The following is a 22,188-nucleotide window of genomic DNA, read 5'->3' as shown; positions in this document are numbered from 1 at the left end:
AATTTGGCAGTGGAGACAGTCATTTTACTACTTGATGAAACTATATGTCTTTTCATTTCTCTCCTTGGTCTTTTGTGGATCTAGAGCAGAGGTTGACACAAGTAACACGATTTTAATGGAACTCAGCCATGCTCATTGGTTTAGGTACTATTTATGGTTGTTTTCATGCCAAGACAGAACTGAGTAGTTGCAACAGATTATATGGCCTGAAAGACTTGACTTACTATCAAGTCTTTTGTTAAGAAAAGTTTGGCAACTCCTTGTCTAGGGTATCCTTAAGCTCCATGATACTTCTTTCTCATCCTTAATGCACACTAGTAACTGTGCTCAGGTAGATCACTTTCTGTGTTTAAGAAAGAAATTCCAGTACTTATCTTTATGTTAAAAATACCAGTTGTTAGATACTTAGTTTACAATAGGAAGGGGGAAGAAAGTCATCTGTCTCAGGTATTCTAAAGGTGTTTACTTAATAAATTATCTGGTTGATTCCCAGTGGTCTTTGAATTTGTTGACTCTGAACCTGGAGCATCTCTGGACTTCCTTGGGAAGTCCTTGCTTATCCCTGATATCTACAGGATATTCTACATTTATCTTATGCTATCTTCTTTCTATATCCCAACTTTATGAAATTTCTGATTCATTACTGACATAAATTATTTCTTGTTATTATTGTAACTGTATTTAACTTCTGTTTTTGTGAAATTTCTGACTGATTTATAAAAGCTTTTGAAATAAGTGAGCTAGATTCTGGTGCTCAAGCTGTCATCTGGTACATGAAACTCCAAAGAAGAAAGTTTTACAAGAAGTAATAATCAATATTGCTAAATACTGCTGAGAATTCAAGTGAGATGTGGGGGAAAAGTGGCTCTAGACATAGAAACAAGGAGGTCATTGGTTACCTTGTAGATAGTAGGTTAAGTAGAATAGTGGGGGAAGAGGGCAGAGAGCAGTAGCTTGGGGAATGATTGAGATTTGAAGAAGTAGATACACATACAACTTCCTGGTGTTTGATTGTAAGGGAGAGGAGAGATATAGGTCAGTGTGTGACCAGGAAAGTATGATTAAATTGTGGACTCATGTTTGCTTCTTTATGGTTATGGTTTATGTTTATGGCTGCTTTTTCTTTTTAAGATTAAAGTGAATACATCATCTTTAAAATCCAGTGAAAAAAAGTTTGAAACAGAAAAACATTTTATTTGAAGAAAGAAAAAGGAAAGGAGGGGGTTTAATTTATGAAATGTGTCCTTGAACAGGCAGAAAAGAGTAAAATCCTGGGTAGAGATGCATGAATTCACTTTAGATAAGATGGTAGACAGAAGGAGAGGAGGGAAGAGCAGTGTGATACAGTCTAGAAATCGATAGCAGTAAGTCACAAAGGTTTTCATCCTTATTACTTTTAGTTTCTATGTGAGGAACCAGCTGGGAATGTGTGTTATGTGTTAGCTAGCCCTGGAAATTCAGAGAGGGTTGGAATAGCTGCCATAGATAATGAAGAGAGAAGAACTCAAAGAACACTGAACTACTGAGGAAGCATTAAGGATCCAACTGAGGGTGGGCACCACTCTTTTAATACAAGCTTCAGTTTGTAATTTTCTATAACAGCTTTCAGCACTCTGAATAAGGGTGCAGAAGAAGCACACAGCTAGATTTATCCAGAGTCAGGGTTTTACCCAGTAAAGAACCAGGAGATTTGCAAAACACTAACTGAAATTTCACCACGATGCTTAAGATGAATAGGAAGGAAGTAAAAATAGGAGGTGACTGATACGGAGAAAACGTAGAGGATTTAGGGACTGCATACTTTTGTGGTTAAAAATGCATGACAGTGTAAAAACATGGAGTGAGAGAGTTGCAGGGAAAGATGCTGTGACTACAGAGTCAATTTTTAAATTTAAAATAATAGCAGCTACAAAAGACGACGGCTGCGGCGCTCCAGGTGGAACTTTCCAGAACACTTGGTGAAAAAGCAGAGGAGCAGCGGCTGCCCGAGCTGCACACGGCAACGCTCTCCTTCCCGCTCCCCCACACCAGCATCGTCCCTCTCACTGGCTGTAGGAACTGGTGAAAGAAACCACTTATTATGATGTTTTGGGGGTCAAACCCAATGCCACCCAAGAAGAATTGAAAAAGGCTTACAGGAAACTGGCCTTGAAGTACCACCCTGATAAGAATCCAAATGAAGGAGAGAAGTTTAAACAGATTTCTCAAGCTTACGAAGTGCTCTCTGATGCAAAGAAAAGTGAATTATATGACAAAGGAGGAGAGCAGGCAATTAAAGAAGGTGGAGCAGGTGGCAGTTTGGGCTCCCCCATGGACATCTTCGATATGTGTTTTGGAGGAGGAGGCAGGATGCAGAGACAAAGGAGAACCAAAAATGTTGTGCATCAACTCACAGTAACCTTAGAAGATTTATATAATGGTGCAACAAGAAAACTAGCTCTGCAAAAGAATGTGATTTGTGACAAATGTGAAGGCCGAGGTGGTAAGAAAGGAGCAGTGGAGTGCTGTCCCAATTGCCGAGGTACTGAAATGCAAATAAGAATTCATCAGATAGGACCTGGAATGGTTCAGCAAATTCAGTCTGTCTGCATAGAGTGCCAGGACCATGGGGAGTGGATCAGTCCTAAAGATAGATGTAAAAGCTGCAATGGAAGGAAGATAGTTGGAGAGAAGAAAATTCTAGAAGTTCATATTGACAAAGGCATGAAAGATGGCCAGAAGATAACATTCCATGGTGAAGGAGACCAAGAACCAGGACTGGAGCCAGGAGATATTATCATCGTTTTAGATCAGAAGGACCATGCTGTTTTTACTCAAGGAGAAGACATTTTCATGTGTCTGGACATACAGCTGGTTGAGGCATTGTGTGGCTTCCAAAAGCCAATATCTACTCTTGACAACCGCACCACAGTCATCACTTCTCATCCAGGTCAGATTGTCAAGCATGGAGATATCAAGTGTGTGCTAAATGAAGGCATGCCAATTTATCATAGACCAATGAAAAGGGTCGCCTAATCATTGAATTTAAGGTAAACTTTCCTGAGAATGGCTTTCTCTCCCCGGATAAACTCTCTTTGCTGGAAAAACTCCTACCTGAGAGGAAGGAAGTAGAAGAGACTGATGAAATGGACCAGGTAGAACTAGTGGACTTCGATCCAAATCAGGAAAGATGGAGCCATTAAAATGGAGAAGCATATGGGGATGAGGAACATCATCCTCGGGGTGGTGTTCAGTGTCAGACCTCCTAATGGGGCCAGTGAATAACACTCACCGCTGGCATTTTATTTGCAGTAGTGACTGAGTGAAGGACTAGAATCATAATATGCTCACTGCTTGCTATTGTTTGTTTTAATATTCAACTATAGTAGTGTTTTAAAAGTTAAATGAAGAATAAACTCAAATATAAAAGCTCTGACTTTGCCCTGTATGTATGATGACTTCAGTGTGCAAGATAAGTTTAATACTTGTAAAAACTACTTTAAAAAATTTCCCCTAGCATTTGTTAGGCCATACTTTGTAATTGATTTCAGCTATGTACATGGAATAGCTTAGACTGAAATGCCAGGTATATGTATTGGCTTCAGTGTATGACCCTTAATTGCTAAGCTATGAAGTTAAAATTGTATTTAACTGGCAGTCAGACAAAGAATTTGTAGAAAAGTGTTGGTCTGTATAGTGGTATTAAGTGGGATTCATTGTGATGCCTCTGCATTTATTCTATTGCCTCAACTGTTACTTGAAGATGGCATGCTATATAATTTAGCCTGTGGTATCAGTGATAGAAATGATACCTTTCTAAAGAAGGGGTTTATCACATAACATGCTGCTTCTTGAGGGCTTGCACTTGTAGGATTGCATTCCCTTCTGCTGTGCCATCTTTTTTTTAATATATCTAGCTATTGGTCCTGGTTACTTTTTTTTTTTCTTCCTTCTCTTTGGACCACAGTAAGCCTTAGAGTAGTCACTTCTGGAGCAGGGTAACTTAGAGGTTAGAGTAATGAGAAGTAATTTGCATGTATGAGTTAGGAAGGTGTTTTGCAGGTATGTTACAGGCTTACTTTAAACCATTTAACTTATGCTCCAAAGTAAATGTAATTTAATGTTGGTGGAATAGCAAATTATGAATAGCTTTAATTGTATGTTTAAAGTCATATGTTCACAAGCTTAAATCTGGATATCAGAATTTAAGCAATTCTTGAAATGTATGAATGTCTCCTTAATATACTGATTCAAAAGCAAAAAATAAATAAAATAAAATAAAATAATAGAGATAATGCACTCCTGTGCCATGATCTTCTTATAGATAAATTTCTAGTTAAATTCTCACTTCAAATTGAAGACCTATTATTTAATTCCTCTCAGAGATGAGAAAATCAAGTATAAGAACAGTAACTTGCAAAGGTTTACACAATGCCAAAAACTGATGGACCTGAAATTTGAAAAGTATAGCTGTTTGTAAAATCAATCCTATATTCTTCACGTTCTCCCTGTGCCTCAATGATATTTCCAATGAGAAGTGGACCAGTAGAGAATGACACTCCTATGCCCTGTTCCCAAAGAGCATCAAGTCCTGCAGCAAGTTACTCTTATCCGCTCCTATATTTTATGTCTATCCTTTCATACACAATTTCACATAAAGAAAATGATCCCTTTGTGAAAATGTTTGGGCACTCCAGATCTGGAGGGAATTTTTTATTTGCAACTAGGTTTTTTTAAAAGGCACTTAGAAAAGGATATTTCAGAATTTTCTTCAGTAGAAATCCACTTTAGATTCTGGTATTGCCTTAAATTATAAGAATACATGTTATGATTCAGATATATAGCTATGCCTAGTCACTGGTACCTTTTCCCTGTAAATATTATGAAATAAGACTTCATACATTTTGGTGGTGTAGAGAGAATCACTGAAAAATAGACCTCACCCAATAAAGTATTTTTACTTTGGAAGCATAATTACAGCCTTAGAAAACTCTGCTAGAATTCATTTTCAGGAAAAGTTTTGCAATTGAAAGACTGGATGCACAACAGTAAAGCAGCAGTTGTGTGTGAGAAAATGGAGCCAAGGTTATTGAATCTATAATAAATCCCTATGCAATGGTGACTGCAAGAATGGAAGAGAGAGAAATGAAACAAAATCCATTATTCCTGATTCTAAGAAAAGCCCATCAATACCTCCTCTTTTCTAATGTACCTTGTTTAAGACATTTTAAGAAGGCAAGCAAAAGGACAAGATTAGAGTGACAGGAGAAGCCTGATAGTGGAAGCAGGGGCCTCACAAAATGGCATTTCCAGATGAATCTGCACATGCTGTTCTTCATGCCTAGAATCTGCTCCTTGCAATGCTCATGCTCCATTTCTTCTATTTGTGTTCCAAAAGTGCGATGTGCTCACAGCAGCCTTCATCAACCTCCCTGGGTAAACACTTCCTACCCTGTTTTGCCTATCACTTCACTCTGTACCGATTTCCTTCAAAGTATTTATCATAATACCTGTTTTACTTGTACTTTTTATTCTCACTTTCTGTCCTCTCTTTAACCCCTATTTTTTACTGTATGAGCGATTAGATCAGGATCAAGGCTGTTTTATGCACAATTTCCCACCATGAACCTTGTATACAGTATGTACTTGATTATCTTTTGCTGATTTAATTAATTAATCTGCCATCCTCATCTTTATGACAACAGTCTTCCAAAGGCTTACTGTTAAGAGTCACTGCGTCACTCAGGTTTGTATTTGAGTGCAGGCAACAGAGACTTTACAGTGGCTTGTCCAAAGGATATAGCTGTTTCACTTTATTTTTTCACATAACAAAGTGCTCAGAGGTAAGTAGTAGTTCAGGAAAGGTGTGGCAACTCCATATTACCATTGTCCTAAAATCCTTTGATTTTTCTGTTTTCCCAGCCTTAGCATTCTGCAAGAGGGATTGGAAAATGTGTTTTTTGCTTGTTGGGAACATTGTAAAAAATATCAGTGTTCTGTTCATAAGAAATAAGTCTGAGAGAAGAATTAATAGTCCCTTTATACACACTAGAATGCCTCCTGGTTGATATATAACAACAACAAAAAATCATCATCACATGATCTATATCACCCCAGCAGGCATAATCAGCTATAGAGACTGTTCTATACAGGAAAAAAAATCTTTATCAGAGAAGGTCTAGAGAATACTGAGTTAAAATGAAGAGAGGTAGATAAATGAGATAACAATGGAATGGAAGGATAAGACAGCCTGATGTATACATATTCACTTTAGGGATGGCTTGTCCAATGAGATAGGAATATTCAAAGTTTGTTGAAAAAGGCACCTTCTTCTCTAGACCATATTCGAATTGACACAGTCAAATCAATTCTGGGACCCTCTCTTTTCTATACTTCATTTTCTGACTAAATCCTTTCTTAAGGGCATATTCTTTCTTTTGATATTTTACTATATGAAATTAAATTAAATTTAGTCTTATAATTCAAGAAGTTGGTATTTCTCTTTAGGGCAACTTTGTATATCTCTGAGCTGATCTAGTATGTGTTGACTTCAAAGTTTAACTCTCAGAAAACAATTTCATTCTCATTTTTTCCCAAGTGCTCCTGAGACATTTCAGCATAGTCATAAAATATTGACAACGGATATATGTAGTAGACAATACCTAGTGTGCAATCTTAAAATTGAGTAATAAATATTCATCATAAAATATCTTTCAAAGTTTGCTTAATTAACTATTCCTTCAATTGCCCCTTAGGCTGGATAATTGTCCCCAATAGTATTTTAGGAATAAAGATTCTTCTGCTAATGTCCAATATTGATACTGGTTTCCCCTTGGAGACTTTTGGTAAATATATTATTTTCTTAACCTAAGAATTGTTAACATTTCTGAATGTGTGATTGCTTAACAGTTTACCAATTTATTCTCTTTTTAAGTGTAAGGGTTTGGAATCTGAATGGTCCAATTTTAGGCTGGCTTTACAATACTAACTGTGATTTTAGGCAACTCACTTGACATCCCTAAACTTGATTTTCTCCATCCAGTGATACATCTGCCAAGCTATCATACAAAATTGTTTAAAAAATCAGATTACATAGGCATGAGAAAAAAGTAGGATGGAAGGAACGATCTTGGTTAAGGCAAGAATTTCTAAGTGTTGCTTAACTAAATTTCTACAATTCTGGAAGAAAGAACTTTAAATACAATTGTCTGTTTGAATATAGCCAATGCAGATCTCTAGCCACAATTGCCTCTTTGGAGGGTGGCAAAGAGTTTGGATATATAAGCTGAGATACCTCACATGTGTGTATGTAAGGCCCCTGAAAATACAGAAGGAATTCAAGGTAAAGAGAATAGTTCAAAAACTGTAGCGGGGAGGGTGTGAGGGCAAGCTCTCCTAGCATGGCCATCTTCTAGAATAGAACTCTGAGGCGTCTAATAATTATAAATTGAAACCTGGCATTCTAGTTTTTATGAAAATATATTAGTCAAGGTACAAAGGTAAAACCTGTTTTATTTAATAATTTACTAATTCGATATACAATTTAAAATATTCATACATATAGTATATATTCTTGTCCCATACCTGCAAATGTTATTAGCAGCTGGCTTAAATCTTAATCTCTCCCTATACTTAAGAAATATTTATAAATAGCCCTACAGAAGGAGGTGTATCTTCATCTCCTTAATTCATGCAGTATATAATCAATCCAGTGTTACATGGCATGAGACATCCAAAACAGGGCAGAAAGAAACTTGTAGAGATATAAGATATACATTTCATCTGCTTCAAACACTGGTGAGGTGGGAAAAATCTAGACTCAAGGCATAACTTCTCAAAATAGAATCTCTAAATATACAGGAAAAACAAATGTGAACAAGGCAACCACTGTGCAAATGACCAGGCAGGAGATGTGCTCTAAAGTATTCAGTTTGAAATGCATATCCCTTGTATGCCATTGCTTCCTCTGCTATGTTCACAACTTTATATTGTTCTGGGGTTTTGTGTGTTCGATTCATTGAGTAAATTGGGCATATTCTATGTGTGATGAGCCTTTTGTATATTTTTAACATTCGACACTTCATATTTTGGGTCATTTTTACCCTCAGGAACAACAGCATAGCACCAATCACACTACGATTAAACATGATTTTGTATGTGTGTGTGTGCGCACGTGTGTGTGTGTGTGTGTGTGTTTCAGTAGCTGTCTATCACCTAAATTAATTTTTTCTAAAAAAACAGGATTCTATTTTGTGCGATATGTCTTTAACCTCTATGGGTTTAGAATTACGATTAAACCAGTCTGATTTGATGAAAGTGATTACTTAAATCCCTCAGAATATAAAAACCTCAGGCCTATTCCCATACATTTTACTTACAGGGTTTGGGACCTGAATTACCGAGATAATTGCCTTCACTCTTCACTGTATTTGTCTAAACAATTTAAAACTTAAGCATCATTTTATTTTTCACATTTTAGCTAATCTTATTTTTTTTTTTTTGTATAAAACAGGTTGTGTCTTTCTTCCTCAGCTTTATGCCCTATTTGTTTGTCTAGTTACTTTTCTCCCTACTTGTTATTTACTACGGATGGCCATGGATGATACTCCTATCTTTCTAATATCTGAACATTTTAAAGCAAGCTTTTTTCCAGAAAGATTCCCATGCATGAGTAACAAGTATTCTGACAGTGAAATTAAACACCTCATATTCTTCATCCCTTTATTCTTCCAAATGAGAAAACTAACCTTGTTATGTAAGAAGTCATTACTTCATCTACTCATCAGCTGTTTCTGACATGCTCCAGTTGGCTCTCAGTTTGCAAATAAAATTACACAAGAATGAAAATGAAGACTGTTTCAGAGCATTTTCAAGGAAGATTTGTTCCTTTAATGGGCTCTTTGCTGAAAGATATGGTTTTAATTTGTGAGAAAATAAAAGTGCAGTTCAAACAAGTAAAGCATACAAAGTCAGGGGTCAAAAGACTTTCTTATTTTTTATAGGAAGAAGTTCAACCTCCATATGAAGTGAAATCACAAGCACAACTTTTGCTGTGATTTATCTCTTAACAGTTCGGGCAATTCATCGAAAAACAATTTAAAATTTAGTCTGGTTTATATCAGTTTTTCATACATATTAGTTTCAGAATCCAATATTTTTTCCAAGTAAAGTATTAAGCACATTAAGTTCAGCCTCACCATTTCTATTTTCTCGTAATTATAGGTCTCTGTTTTACTTTTCCTGGCAAATAAAATATTTCCTAATTAATACACCAGGTTGATAAAGAATGTTTGCATAATGTGCTCCACAGTAGCTCTGGTTGCAAGAGATTTTACAAATATTTGAGCTGAGAGCAAACCCTAAGGATACAGTGAAATAATCAAGGCTCAGAAAGAACACAAGAGTCTGAGATAAAGTTACTTATTATTATCATTAATATTATAATTAGTATTATTTTATTTAAATACTTACAGAGGTAGGAATTAAGAAAACACAGTCTCCGGAGACAGACTTTCTGTACTCACATGCCAGCTTCACCACTACCTAGCTGTTTAGCTGTGCAATCTTGGGCAGTTACTCAGCATATCTATGCCTTGATAGCCTCATGTGTTGAATGGGGCCAGGGTTGGGGAGCGGTAAATAAAGTAGGGCGTAACTCATATAGGCGTTGTGAAGATTTAATGATTCATTACAAACTGTAATCATTTCCTGAACACTTGCTTTGCTTCAGACACTATTCTAAGCAATTTATAATCCCCAAAGTTTGTAACTTTAAGTTTTAAAATATTAATTTTGAAAGCTCTTTGGCAATTTATACACTCCTTCAGGGATATTTCTTTTATAGGAAAATAAAGTAATGCCACTATCTCATATCAACTAATAATTTAACAGTTTTACTAATATTTAACTGTCCTATGTATTGTCTTCATTTTCAAATACAAATACAAAAAAAATAGATTTATTGGTTGTAGATGGCACTCTGCACAAAGCATCAACATAAAAATAAACCACATAGTTGCTAAATTTGTTGATGACAATGGCAACCATGTTGTAATTGACTTATCTTTAAAGGAGTTTTCCTAACATCTACTAAATGTCTTATTCTGACTCCAGCAAACATATTTGAATTAGAGAGAGATCTTTGCACAACTGAGAATTGCATGACCACTTTGTTAATATATACTCTGGTAAATCCAATGATATGGTCCTACTACATGATTCTTCTCTTAGCTTCTAGCAATTTTCTCATGGAAGGCATCCATAAAATATATTGATATTATTATGCATAGTAAGAACTCATTAAAAATAAATTTAGATGATTTTCCATTAACTATTCTGTGCTAGCAAAGACCATGAGAATCAAGCTGCTAAATAATCAGTGGCATCCTGAGAGTTGCTTTTAAGCTTCAACAAATAGTAGATGTGGCTGAACTCAGCTAGGGGAAATAGTTCCAGCTTTTATTCAGTCTAATCTTAACTACCCGCAAGTTACTTTGGAAAATCCATTAATCTTCAGAGAGCTCTGAGATTTACTTCATTACTGACTGTCAGTAGAAACTGAGTTCGCCCATCACTCCCTGGCAGCTAAGGAGTAAAGAAAAAAGAGAACTGGGTTCTCGTCCCCATCCTATAGCCACTTAGTTGATATATTGTACAAGTCACTTATGGTCCCAGGGCTTTTGTATTTCCATCTACATATTGACACTGAAATATCTCTCTTAAAATCTTGCTAACTGTTTGGATACTGCGTAGGTACCATAAGAACCAGAGTGTTCCTTTTGGAACATTACATCAGATAAGTAAATATTACTTTAAGGTCTTATGCTAATTAATGGGTTTCAATAGTTTTAAGGATAAATTCTCTACTTTTTGTTTTTCAAGATAGAAAACAATTTTGCTATTTTTTCTTCTAAAATCTGTCTTATTTAAAACATGTGTAGATACCAAAAATGTCATTCACAAATTAATTGCATTTCTGGCAAAGATGAAGTTTTGTAGGTAATATTCTGAAAACTTTGAGAAAAAGTCACCTCTCCCATTTTACGTGTTTCTTTCTTTTTTTCTTTTTTTTTTTTTCGGTACGCGGGCCTCTCACTGTTGTGGCCTCTCCCGTTGCAGAGCACAGGCTCCGGACGCGCAGGCTCAGCGACCATGGCTCACGGGCCCAGCCGCTCCGCGGCATGTGGGATCTTCCTGGACCGGGGCACGAACCCATGTTCCCTGCATCGGCAGGCGTACTCTCAACCACTGAACAATCAGGGAAGCCCCTCACTGTCATTTTTGAGTAGAAAAATTCACTGTTCATCTTTCATCTTCCTTGTTGATTTGGAGATAGCAATTTACAGAAGCAAACTACAGAAATATATATATATATATATATATATATATATAGAGAGAGAGAGAGAGAGAGAGAGAGAGAGAGAGAAAGAGAAAGACTGACAGACAGAAAGACAGAGACAGAGAGGGGTGGAGAGAGAAAAGGCAACCCTACAAGAATCCATGCAAATAACTGTTTCATTCTGAGACCGATTTTTCAAAAGCCTGAAATAAGTCACAAATGATAAAGAGTTATTATACAGTTACTCCACAGAAACTAATGGATACCCTCAAGTAAAACAGGCCAAATTTCTCTCAGATCATCATGCTTTGACAGGTATAAAGTTTAATGCAATATGTGAAAAGAAACACTCCAAGGAGTCAGAAGACCTAAATTTCACTGACTGTTCAATTAATTTCTAGCTACACAATCTCCAGTAAGTCACATCTTCTAAATTTCAATATTCTTTTTTTTGGAGTATAATTGCTTTACAATGTTGTGTTAGTTTCTGCTATACAATGAAGTGAATCAGCTATATGTACACCTATATTCCCTCCCTCTTGGACCTCCCTCCCACCCCCTCATCCTGCCCATCTAGGTCATCACAGAGCACCGAGCTGAGCTTCCTGTGCTTTATTGCATGTTTCCGCTAGCTATCTATTTTACGCATGGTAGTGTATATATGTCAATCCTAATCTCCCAATTCGTCCTACCCTCCCCTTCCCACCCTACGTCCACATGTCCGTTCTCTACATCTGCATCTCTATTCCTGCCCTGCAAAAAGGTTGATCTGTACCATTTTTCTAGATTCCACATATATGCATTAATATGTGATATTTGTTTTTCTCTTTCTGACTTACTTTACTCTATGAAAGACTCTAGGTCCATTGACATCTCTACAAATGGCCCAATTTCATTCCTTTTTAAGGCTGAGTAATATTCCATTGTATATATGTACCACATCTTCTTTATTCATTCATCTGTCATTGGACATTTAGGTTGTTTGCATGTCCTGGCTATTGTAACTAGTGCTGCAATGAACATTGGGGTACATGTGTTCTTTTGAATTATGGTTTTCTCAGGGTATATGCCCAGTAGTGGGATTGCTGGGTCACATGGTAGTTCTATTTTTAGTTTTTTAAGGAACCTCCATACTGTTCTAGAAGGACTTGGAGTAGATCAACTAGAGTTTTTCGAACTAGTCTTCTTAACAGTCGACTTTTTCAAACACAGTCTGTACAGTACATGTCTAACAGATGACAGTGGATCTGCTCTGTTGGAATGAAGATGAGAGAAACATGGTCCAGTAACTTCAGCCTGATCTGTCACACATGGCTATTATACAAATACCTTAAACATTGTTTCAAATCAATTATCTCCACTTCTAAAAGTTATTCATCACAAGTCTATGAATTTCAGTCTTTGAACACAGAAGAGAATGGAATATTAGTCAATAGTTTTATTCTCAGTGGAATCACACAGCATAGGTGCTTAACAAATGGTTATTGACTTGAATGCCTTTATCTGCAATTCTACCTTATATTTATGTACTATTTTACTTCTTACAAAGAACTTCCACAGTTTCTCATTCTCTCACTTGCTTTTGCCACTTATGAAGTAGGCAAGACAAGTATAAATAAAAGAGGAGATTCTTTCTTACTGTATTCATCTTTCTCTTTAAAAAAATCTCAGTAGTTAGGAAAAGACAAATCCATCATACTAATTCCATCTTGAATGATTATATTTTTATCAGACCACACAGCACACATATCCCATATTCATATCACTCTTTCAAAAATGCCTTTTGTTTTATATGAGAGGCCAGCGATTCTCTTCCTTGGCACTATTGACATTTGGGGTTGGATAATTCTTTGTTGAGGGATGCTATCCTGTGAACTATAGCATGTTTACTGGCATCCCTGGTCTTTACCCTCTACATACTTTTTAAATTTCCCCAGTTGCTACAACTGAAAATGTCTTCAGATGTTGTCAAATATCCCCTAGGAAGCAAAATCATCTCCAGTAGAGAGCCACTTGGTAGACAAACACTGAGACTAAATGTAATGATGGATTCATTTCAATATGCCTGCCATATTTTCACCTATTTGCACAACTGAATAGAGAACAATGCCATTCTTCATTGTTGTTGTTGTGGTTAAATGGCCCAAATAACCAACTGAATCCACTGAAGCCTTCTCATTTTACCCATATGGAGACAGTGGAATGAGTACCTCATAAGACATGTGGGTAATTTATTAGACCTTGGAAGACACTGTATCTCTTCATTGATATTGAAGATAGAGACAGGAAATCTAATACAGAGACCAGGAAAGATGTGAGCTCTAAAATGAATATTATGACTCTAATTATATAGAACAGCAGACTGTATAGAAAATATCATATGCTTAAATAAGTCACCAGTAAATTAAGGGAAGCCTTTTATTGGAAATATTCTGAATAAAAACATGTGCTACTGTATTAAAGACATAACTCAATACTTCTCAAATACTGTGCTTTACCCATATCCTCCCAGGGACACACAGCAGTAATTCAATTGTCAAAGGTAGAGCTGAGCACAAGCTGGGTGTAACTAAGGTCAAGTGTTCAGTTAATACTTAAGGACAATACATAACTGACAGTCCTTCAAGGAAGACCGTGATGACTACTCGAAACTGACCCCATCACTCATCCACTTCTCCACACATTTATTAAATGATCACTTTATCTGATAATATGTAAGAGATCAGAAAATAAAGATAATATAGCAGCTGAGCTAAAGATGTGATGTATGGAGGTGAATGAGACTGATAATATGGAGATGGACAGTCGTTTGACAGAAAAGTTTTAAAAATAAAATGCAAAAACATAAGGCAAATCCAAATGTAAAAAGGAGTAGTGGCTATATTATTAATTGCCAAAGAAATTAAAGGAAAGAAAGTCGATCACTTTATATATTTAAAAATTAATATGCATAGAAAGATCTAATATTCATAATCCTTTATACACTAAAAAGGTATCATCAAAATATATGGTGCAAAGACTATTAGAAGTGTGAGAAAAACTGAAAAAAATGCAACTCTAAATAGCACTACCAATTTATTGTCAATTAAGAAGGCAGAAATTAGGGCAGAATTTGAAGAATAGAATTAATACATTTGAGTTAACAGCTACAGTGTATTCAACTTAGCACTCTACAGAGAGATATTATACTTTTTATTCCAATAAGCCACTGAACATTTTTAAAAAGTCACTCAATACATTAGGTGTCTACTACATGCCAGGCACTCTCCTAGTAACTGGAATACAGCAAAGAACAAAAGGAAAAATTCACTTCATCATGAAGCATACATTTTGTTGCACTAAGCCACCAAGAAACCTTCAATAAATTCCAAAGTAGAAATTGTACAAGACATTTTCTAACCACAGCATAGTATAAGAAGAAATTAAATTCGACATGTTCAAACAAAACCCTCACCAGGTTTTTTGTTCTTTCTTTGTACTAAATGTTCATGTTCATGACAATTTTACCTAGTAATACAAGTTCTAGAAGTTTATCCTAAGAAAATAATGAGATATGGGCACACAGTTTTATTTGCAAGGATATTTGCCAAGGCATTAACTACATTAATGAAAGCCATAGGGTTTGAATTGTAAATTTATGGAAAAAATTTCAATCAACCATATGATGTAATAATATGCAAACTTTTAAAATATAGGTTTGAGGAGAATATACAATAATATGAGAAACTTCTTAAACATAAGAATTTTAAAAATCCAGAATGTGCTCTAATGTATACAGTCTGATCACAAAAGAATAAAACATCAAAATGAAAACCATAAATATTTGGAACTGGGGGCATGAAATAAATAAATACACATTGGAAATTTTGAAATACTTTGCTCAATTGCTTTATAATCAAAGTGAAATCCAAACATACAACTGCAGATTACCTAGAATACAACCAAAATGAGGATAACATATATCAAAAATTTTTAAACACTAACACATAATAGGCAAATTAGAAAAATGATTAATTTTTCATCAGCCAAGGGATAATACCATGAAAATAAGGTTTTAGATAACAAAAGTATTCAAATGGACAATTAAATACAATAATTGGTTCTGGCAAAAGATTTTTTAATGCTCTATCTAGAAAGCACAAATAAAGTTAGCAATAAAAATGTACATATAACACATATGAACTATTGATATTTGAAAAATATGATATTATGTACCAGTCTATGCTAATAGAGTTGATTATCTCAATGAAATGGAAAATTATTTTTAAGTGAAATACTTAACAAGAACAAGTAAGCAAACAGAAATTCTGAAAACCATGAAAAGACCACTAGTCACAGAAGACATTTTAAAAATAAGAAAGGATCTTCTGCAAGAATGACAGTTTTATTAGTGAATTGAGAATTATTAGTGAATTTGTTATGCTTTCCAGACCAGACAGTACCTGTTACAGGTGCAATATAGATATAGATACAAGAAAAATGATAGTCTTTTAGAGAATGGAAAAGAAGGAAAGCATCTCCTGATTCAATGAGAAGATTATAACCTCAAAGGACCTCTGAACACAACAGAAGAAATTACTGAAGATTTATAAAACAAAATTTTAAATGTTTGAATAAAGTATTAGTGAATTGAATTGAATAGTAAAACAATAATGAAAAATACCAATAAGGATTCATCTCACAAATATGAAATGGCTTAATATTAGACTCTCTAATAAACTAACATATCAATAAAACAAACAAGAAAAAATATCATCTTCATAGAATTGAAAATTTATCTGGTAATTTTCATTATTACTCAATTACACAATCAGTAACAAAACATACCTCCTTAAAGTCAAGAAGCATGTCATACTTAAATAGAGAGCATTTTATTTATTTCCATTTATGGTGAGTCAATGAAGGCACACACACCAAAATCAAAACCCCCAAACTGTTGTTGTTTCTGGGCTATAAAACAACAACAAAACATGAAACATAAATAAAAATTATAATTATAAGAGAAAGTGTGACTATTTGCAAAATATCAACTAAAAATTAGAGATACAACATATTCAAATGGCTGAGAAGATAGAAGTGAAAAACTACATTCTGTTACAGCAGGAAAAGAAAATATATAAACAATCATAACATCATAAAATTAAAATATCCCAAGCAATAAATGTGTGACATCTACTTGGAGAAATCTACATAAGTTAATTAGGAGATATAAAAAGAACTGATGAGCACTTTGTTAAAAAAGAAAAGAATAAAATTATATGTCCAAGCCGAAACTTTGCAAGCCAGAAGGGAGTGGCAGGACATATTTAAAGTGATGAAGGGAAAAACTTACAACCAAGATTACTCTACCCAGCAAGGATCTCATTCAGATTCAATGGAGAAATTAAAACCTTTACAGACAAGCAAAAGTTAAGAGAATTCAGCACCACAAAACCAGCTTTATAACAAATGCTAAAGGAACTTCTCTAGGCTGAAAACACAAGAGAAGGAAAAGACCTACAAAAACAAACCCAAAACAATTAAGAAAATGGTAATACGAACATACATATCGTTAATGACCTTAAATGTAAATGGATTAAATGCTCCAATCAAAAGACATAGACTGGCTGAATGGATACAAAAACAAGACCCATACATATGCTGTCTACAAGAGACCCACTTCACAACTATGGGCACATACAGACTGAAAGCGAGGGGATAGAAAAATATATTCCACGCAAATGAGATCAAAAGAAAGCTGGGGGGGGGGGGCTTCCCTGGTGGCGCAATGGTTGAGATTCCGCCTGCCGATGCAGGGGACGCGGGTTCGTGCCCCGGTCCGGGAGGATCCCACGTACCGTGGAGTGGCTGGTCCTGTGAGCCATGGCCACTGAGCCTGCGCATCCGGAGACTGTGCTCTGCAACGGGAGAGGCCACAACAGTAAGAGGCCCGCATACAGCAAAAAAAAAAAAAAAAAAAGAAAGCTGGAGTAGCAATTCTCCTATCACACAAAATAGACTTTACAATAAAGACTGTTACAAGAGACAAAGAAGGACACTACATAACGATCAAGGGATCAATCCAAGAAGAATATACAATAATTGTAAATATTTATGCCCCCAACATAGGAGCACTTTAACACATAGGGCAAATGCTAACAGCCATAAAAGGAGAAATTGACAGTAACACAGTAATAGTAGGGGATTTTAACACCCCACTTTCACCAATGGACAGATCAACCAAAATGAAAATAAATAAGGAAACACAAGCTTTAAATGACACAGTAAACAAGATGGACTTAATTGATATTTATAGGACATTCCATCCAAAAACAACAGAATACACTTTCTTCTCAAGTGCTCATGGAACATTCTCCAGGATAGATCATATCTTGGGCCATAAATCAAGGCTTGGTAAATTTAAGAAAATTGAAATTGTATCAAGTATCTTCTCTGACAACAATGCTATGAGACTAGATATCAATTACAGGAAAAAATCTGTAAAAAATACAAACACATGGAGGCTAAATAATACACTACTAAATAACCAAAATATCACTGAAGAAATGAAAGAGTAAATCAAAAAATACATAGAAACCAATGACAATGAAAACACAACGACCTAAAACCTATGGGATGCAGCAAAAGGGAGTTCTAAGAGGGAAGTTTATAACAATACAATCCTACCTCAATAAACAAGAAACATCTCAAATAAGCAACTTAACCTTACACCTGAAGCAATTAGAGAAAGAAGAACAAAAAAAACCCAAAGTTAACAGAAGGAAAGAAATTATAAAGATCAGATCAGAAATAAACGAAAAAGAAATGAAGGAAACAATAGCAAAGATCAATAAAACTAAAAGCTGGTTCTTTGAGAAGATAAAATTGATAAACCACTACCAGACTCATCAAGAAAAAAAGGGAGAAGACTCAAATGAATAGAATTAGAAATGAAAAAGGAGAAGTAACAACTGACACTGCAGAAGTACAAAGAATCATGAGGGATTACTACAAGCAACTATATGCCAATAAAATGGAAAACCTGGAAAACTAGACAAATTCTTAGAAAAGCACAACCTTCTGAGACTGAACCAGGAAAAAACAAAATATAAACAGACCAACCACAAGCACTGAAAATGAGATTGTGATTAAAAATTTTCCAACAAACAAGAGGCCAGGACCAGATGGCTTAACAGGCAAATTCTATCAAACATTTAGAGAAGAGCTAACACCTATCCTTCTCAAACTCTTCCAAAATATAGCAGAGGGAGGAACACTCCCAAACTCATTCTATGAGGCCACCACCACCCTGATACAAAAACCAGACAAAGATGTCACAAAAAAAGAAAACTACGGACCAATATGACTGATGAAATACATGCAAGAATCCTCAATAAAATACTAGCAAACAGAATCCAAAAGCACATTAAAAGGATCATACAATCATGATCAAGTGGAGTTTATCCCAGGAATGCAAGGATTCTTCAATATATGCAAATCAATCAATGTGATACACCATATTAACAAACTGAGGGAGAAAAACTACATGATCATCTCAACAGATGCAGAAAAAGCTTTCAACAAAATGCAAAACCCATTTATGACAAAAACTCTCCAGAAAGTAGGCATAGAGGGAACTTACCTCAACATAATAAAGACCATATATGACAATCCCACAGTAAACATCATTCTCAATGGTGAAAATCTGAAAGCATTTCCTCTAAGATCAGGAGCAAGACAAGATTGTCCACTCTCACCACTATTATTCAACACAGTTTTGGAAGTTTTAGCCACAGCAATCAGAAAAGAAAAGGAAATAAACGGAATCCAAATGGGAAAAGAAGAAGTAAAGCTGTCACTGTTTGCAGATGACATGATACTATACATAGAATATCCTAAAGATGCTACCAGAAAACTACTACAGTTAACCAATGAATGGGGTAAAGTAGCAGGGTACAAAATTAATGCACAGAAATCTCTTGCATTCCCATACACTAATGAGGAAAAATCTGAAAGAGAAATTAAAGAAACACTTCCATTTACCATTGCAACAAAAAGAATAAAATATCTAGGAATAAACCTACCTAAGGGGGAAAAGACCTGTAAGCAGCAAACAAAAAGACACTGATGAAAGAAATTAAAGATGATACAAACAGATGGAGAGATATACCACGTTCTTGGATTGGAAGAATCAACATTGTGAAAATGACTATACTACCCAAAGCAATCTACAGTTTCAATGCAATCCCTATCAAACTACCAATGGCATTTTTCACAGAACTAGAACAAAAAAATTTCACAATATGTATGGAAAAACAAAAAACCCCGAATAGCCAAAGCAATCTTGAGAAAGAAAAACGGAGCTGGAGGAATCAGGCTCCCTCACTTCAGACTATATTACAAAGCTATAGTAATCAAGACAGTATGGTACTGGCACAAAAACAGAACTATAGATCAATGGAACAGGATAGAAAGCCCAGAGATAAACCACGCACATATGGTCACCTTATCTTTGATAAAGGAGGCAAGAATATACATTGGAGAAAAGGTAGCCTCTTCAATAAGTGGTGCTGGGAAAACTAGACAGCTACATGTAAAAGAATGAAATTAGAACACTTCCTAACATCATACACAAAAATAAACTCAAAATGGATTAAAGACCTAAATGTAAGGCCAGACACTATAAAACCCTTAGAGAAAAACCTAGGAAGAACACTCTTTGAGAAAAATCACAACAAGATCGTCTTTGACCCATCTCCTAGAGAAATGGAAATAAAAATAAAAGTAAACAAATAGGACCTAATGAAACCTAAAAGCTTTTGCATAGCAAAGGAAACCATAAACAAGACAAAAAGACAACCCTCAGAATGGGAGAAAATATTTGCAAAGGAAGCAACTGAGAAAGGATTAATCTCCAAAATATACAAGCAGCTCATGCAGCTCAATATCAAAAAAAAACAAACAACCCAATCCAAAAATGGGCAGAAGACCTAAATAGACAATCCTCCAAAGAAGATATACAGATTGCCAACAAACACATGAAAGGATGCTAAACATCACTAATCATTAGATAAATGCAAATCAAAACTACAATGAGGTATCATGTCACACCCGTCAGAATGGCCGTCATCAAAAAATCTACAAACAATAAATGCTGGAGAGGTGTGGAGAAAATGGAACCCTCTTGCACTGTTGGTGGGAATGTAAATTGATACAGCCACTATGGAGAACAGTATGGAAGTTCCTTAAAAGACTAAAAATAGAACTACCATGTGACCCAGCAATACCACTACTGGGCATATACCCTGAGAAAACCATAATTCAAAAAGAGTCATGTACCACAATGTTCATTGCAGCACTATTTACAATAGCTTGGACATGGAAGCAACATAAGTGTCCTTTGATCAATGAATGGACAAAGAATATGTGGCACATATATACAATGGAATATTACTCAGCCATAAAAAGAAATGAAATTGTTATTTGTAGTGAGGTCGATGGACCTAGAGTCTGTCATACAGAGTGAAGTAAGTCAGAAAGAGAAAAAGAAATATGCTAACACATATACATGGAATCTAAATAAGAAAAAAAAAGTTTCTGATGAACCTAGGGGCAGGACAGGAATAAAGATGCAGACGTAGAGAATGGACTTGAGGACTTGGGGAGGGGGAAGGGTAAGCTGGGATGAAGTGAGAGAGTAGCATTGACATATATACACTACCAAACGTAAAATAGATAGCTAGTGGGAAGCAGCCGCATGGCACAGGGAGACCAGCTTTGTGCTTTGTGACCACCTAGAGGGGTGGGATAGGGAGGATGGGAGGGAGATGCAAGAGGGAGGGGATATGAGGATATCTGTAGACATATAGCTGATTCACTTTTTTATACAGCAGAAACTGACACAACATTGTAAAGCAATTATACCCCAATAAAGATTAGAAAATATTATATGTCCACTCTGTATATCAAAAGAAACTTAAAAACTTAAAATAAATGGTACATAAATCTCTAAATAAGAAGTGTTTTTATCTTTAAAAAGGATTGAAGAAATGATAATTGAAAACCAATTCAATAAAATGACAAAAGGGAAAATATTTAGAGTAATGATGCCAAAATATGAATTAATTTAGGAAAGGATCTGAACTAAAATGTCATAAAGAAGAAACACACATAAGAAATACAAACTTCTAAAATGTTCAATATAACTTATAATAAATTATAAAGGAAAGCAAATTACAGATTAATTAATCTAACTTTAATGAACTAATCAGAGGGATTTTTTAAAGTATACATTTTGAATAGGATTTTTAGTGCAAGGAAACGCAGAGAAGATGGTTAAGCAAATAATTTTTACTTATAATATAAAAATCTCTCTTCATAAGATCTTAAATACTCACAAGAAAACAAAGCAGAGAAATAGCTATCTGAGGCCTTTTTTGAATAAGGAAGCACATTCTGAATTTAAATGAGGAAAAATGGGATTTTTTCCTATTTTTAACTCCCTTGCATGGCAGGGAAATTTAGATTTTGAAGGCAAGGAAACAGGTTAGAATCTTGAATCTATAGTTTAAATGATGGGTAACATTGAACCTCATTGACTTTATCTCCAAAAGGGAGATATTACCTGCCCAATTTACCTAGCGGGATTGTTTTAAGACCAAGTATAATGTAGAAATGTATAGCTAACAAAGTGATTACTAGTTGTGATACAGTCTTCTTTAAAATTTTCAAAGGTTACTTTTTTTAAATTTGAAGTATATTTACTATAATTCATGTTTTATTTATTGAGGAAAGAAGAAACACAACCTATCAATACATACACAAGAAGAGCTTTGGGGATTCATGTTGGGTGTATAGAGGAAAGATCCCTCAAATTGCAAAAGGTATTTTAA

General features: G+C 35.2%; 1 protein-coding gene, 1 long non-coding RNA gene and 1 pseudogene across 2 annotated transcripts in view; 1 reads left to right on the top strand and 2 right to left on the bottom strand.

Moving 5' to 3' along the window:
• KCTD8 (potassium channel tetramerization domain containing 8) overlaps window positions 1-22,188 on the bottom strand; it is a 254,767-nt gene that overhangs the window by 113,635 nt on the left and 118,944 nt on the right. The window lies entirely within an intron of this gene.
• Window positions 1,976-3,248, top strand: LOC132519364 (dnaJ homolog subfamily A member 1-like; annotated as a pseudogene).
• On the bottom strand, window positions 5,771-9,552 carry LOC132519363 (uncharacterized). The gene is made up of 3 exons (XR_009540153.1): window positions 9,451-9,552; window positions 8,727-8,882; window positions 5,771-5,911 (listed from the first exon to the last, which is right to left on the bottom strand). It is a non-coding gene; the product is annotated as an uncharacterized LOC132519363 (long non-coding RNA).

This window comes from Lagenorhynchus albirostris, chromosome 4 (assembly GCF_949774975.1).
Source record: "Lagenorhynchus albirostris chromosome 4, mLagAlb1.1, whole genome shotgun sequence".
Taxonomy (NCBI): Eukaryota; Metazoa; Chordata; class Mammalia; order Artiodactyla; family Delphinidae; genus Lagenorhynchus; species Lagenorhynchus albirostris.
Note: the sequence above shows the minus strand (reverse complement) of the source record. Positions and strands in the feature narration are given on the sequence as shown.